The 3,165-nt window shown below is 33.8% G+C and overlaps 1 non-coding gene across 1 annotated transcript; it reads right to left on the reverse strand.

Annotated features, from left to right (window-relative positions):
• Positions 1 to 829: 829 nt before the first annotated feature.
• On the reverse strand, positions 830 to 933 carry LOC112424624 (U6 spliceosomal RNA). Its single transcript, XR_003015410.1, has one exon. It is a non-coding gene; the product is annotated as a U6 spliceosomal RNA (small nuclear RNA).
• Between the last annotated feature and the right edge of the window lie 2,232 nt (positions 934 to 3,165).

The raw sequence follows: 3,165 nt of genomic DNA on the forward strand, positions 1-3,165 counted from the left end.
AGCACTCCCAGGCTTATTAGGATGAGGAAACTCCCGCCTAATAAACTTTGGTCAGACCAGTTGTCTGCTCTCAAACCCTGTCTCCTGATAAGATGTTATCAATGACAATGCATGCCCGAAACTTCATTAGCAATTTTAATTTCGCCCTGTCCTGTGGTGCTGTGATCTCGCCCTGCCTCCATTTGCTTTGTAATATTTTATTACCTTGTGAAGCATGTGATCTCTGTGACCCACACCCTATTCATACACTCCCTCCCCTTTTGAAAATCGCTAATAAAAACTTGCTGGTTTTATGACTCAGGGAGCATCATGGAACCTGCCAACATATGATGTCTCCCCTGGACACCCAGCTTTAAAATTTATCTCTTTTGTACTCTTTCCCTTTATTTCTCAGACCAGCCAATGCTTAGGGAAATAGAAAAGAACCCACAATGAATATTGGGTGTGGGGTTTCCCCTGATATCTTTGTCTTGTGCCAGTTTTCAAAGAGAATGCTTCCAGCTTTCACCCATTCATTATGCTACAGGCTGTGTGCTTGTCATATATGGCTCTTATTATTTTGAGGTGTGTTCCTTCAGTACCTAGTTTATTGAGAGTTTTTAACATAAAGGGATGGTGAATTTTATTGAAGGCCTTTTCTATGTCTCTTGAGATAATAATGTGGTTTTTATCTTTAGTTATGTTTATGTGATGAATTATGTTTATTGATTTGCATATGTTGAACCAATCTTGCATCCCAGGGATGAAGCCAACTTGATTGTGATGGATAAGCTTTTTGATGTGCTGCTGGATTTGGTTTGTCAGTATTTTACTGAAGATTTTTGCATCAAAAAATATGGAATTCTTCATGAATTTCCATGTCATCCTTGTGAAGAAGCCATGCTAATCTTCTCTGTATCATATCCCATTTTAGTGTATGTGATGCCAAAGCAAGCATGATAATTCATTATATTACTAATTTTAATGAGGATTCCTTGGTGTTTTTTCCTAAATTTTAGTGTAAAATATACTACTGATTGTTGATTTTGAAAAAAAAATATTTTTTTCTTGTGGTATATTACATTTTCTTTTTTTTTTTTTTTTGAGACAGAGTCTTGCTTTGTCGCCCAGGCTGAAGTGCAGTGACATGATCTTGGCTCACTGCAACTTCCACCTCCCAGGTTCAAGTGATTCTCCTGCCTGAGTTTCCCAAGTAGTTGGACTACAGGCATATGCTACCATGCCTGGATAATTTTTTTATATTTTTAATAGAGATGTGGTTTCACCATGTTGGCCAAGCTGGTCGAACTCCTGACCTCAAGTGATCTACCTGCCTCAGCCTCTCAAAGTGCTCGGATCACAGGCATGAGCCACAATGCCTGGCCAGTGTATTTCTTTTTAATACCATTTATATTCTTTTTTGAAATGTTATATTTTTTGTGATATCAAATAAGTGTAATTATGTCCCCAGGAGTGACTTTTTCCTTCTTTTGTAAACTTTCTATGATATTATTTTCCAATTACAATGAGTACAAATAAATAAAATTAGGAAAAACCTGATCATAATTACTAGATAATTTCATATTTATTATTTAGTGACATATCAATTTGTATCATGACAAAAACCTTTCTGTTAGTACCCACCCTATTTGTGAAGTCATTATTTAGAGTTAGTGAATACACACTAAAGTTTATTTACAGTGGTCAATGAGACTTTTTAAATCAAATGTTTGGGCTTGAGAATTATTAAGGGAAAATTTATTTATTATAATTAAGATAAAATTAAACTTTAAATGAATGCATCACAGTGTGGAGAGTTTAGTCAGTAAAAAGAGTTATAAGAAAATCACCATAAGTTGAAATGTGCTTCTTAGATATAACATAGAAAATAGTTATTATTTTTTAGATAATTGGTAATTTTCCATATGAACTTATTTCTTCTCAGACATGTATATCACTAAGGTAATTAATTTAATCTAAACAAAGTTAAACTAAACTTCAGAGTGATGACATATGAATTAGATGTTCAGCTGATTTTCTTTTTTAGGAGATAAATTTAGAAGGCAAAATATTGGTTCATCCAATATACCCAAGGTTTATGTAGCAATTGCATTTTGCAGATTAGGGAGAAAGATGGTAATAAATCATAAATCAATACTCACGGCTTTCTTTTACAATATTCAAGGAGTAAACAAAGCAAAAAGAAGCATGATATATGAAGAGTAAATTACACATTATATACAATCACTACTATTCATGGACTCTGTATTTGCAAATTCGTCTTCTTACTAAAATGTATTTCTAACTCTACCCCGAAATCAATACTCTCAGGCTTCCCAGATCTCCTTCATTCATGGACATATAAGGGGATTAGGGAGAGTGGGCAGGAGGTCTAAGGGAGAGAAAGTGGGAAAGGAAGAGAGAGGGAGAGAAAGACAGTAAGAGGCAGGGAGAGAAATGGGGACAGAGAGAGAGAATGAATAAGAAGAGAATTAGAGAAGGCAAAGCAGATGTTTTGGCTCCTTTTCTATTCCCAGTTCTTGATTCTAGTTCCTGTGGAGGTCTATAATACATGCTAATCCCTTGAGTTCCATTACACACCCTAGCATTCTTGCAATATATGTCATTTTTTTGTTGTTGTTGTTTGGTTTTTGCTTAGGTTAGGTGTGCTTTTGTTACTTGTAAGCAATCTGCTCTCACAACAGATGCAAAAAACAAAACAAAACAAAACAAAAAACACCAAAAAACTCCAAGGTTTCTAAAAGATAACTATTTATCTTCAAATTTGCAAGTTCTTCTTCACTCTTACTGGTTTTCAACATTATTGAGAAGTTTCATGTATAGGTAGGAAATCCTTTTTCCTGTGATTGCTTTGGAAGAGTTTTATTTTTCTTTAGAGTTCTATAGTTTATTCTAATAGATCCATTCACCTATTTATTTTTACATGCTTATTTTCACTTATTCCACTTAGTACTTGAATTCTGAATTGGTGACTTTCATTAATGATAATTTTCATTCATTTTATTTTCAAATAGTTATATCTCGGCTATTCTGTCTATATTCTCCTTCTAAAAATCAAATTAAAACTTTGAATTTATCATCCTTTCATTTATATATCCTCATTTTTATTTCATATTCATAAGCTTTTCTCTTTGTTGGGTTGTGAGTAGTTTGTGCACTCTTCTG

The sequence above is a fragment of the Macaca nemestrina genome, chromosome 9, assembly GCF_043159975.1.
Source record: "Macaca nemestrina isolate mMacNem1 chromosome 9, mMacNem.hap1, whole genome shotgun sequence".
In the NCBI taxonomy this organism is placed as follows: Eukaryota; Metazoa; Chordata; class Mammalia; order Primates; family Cercopithecidae; genus Macaca; species Macaca nemestrina.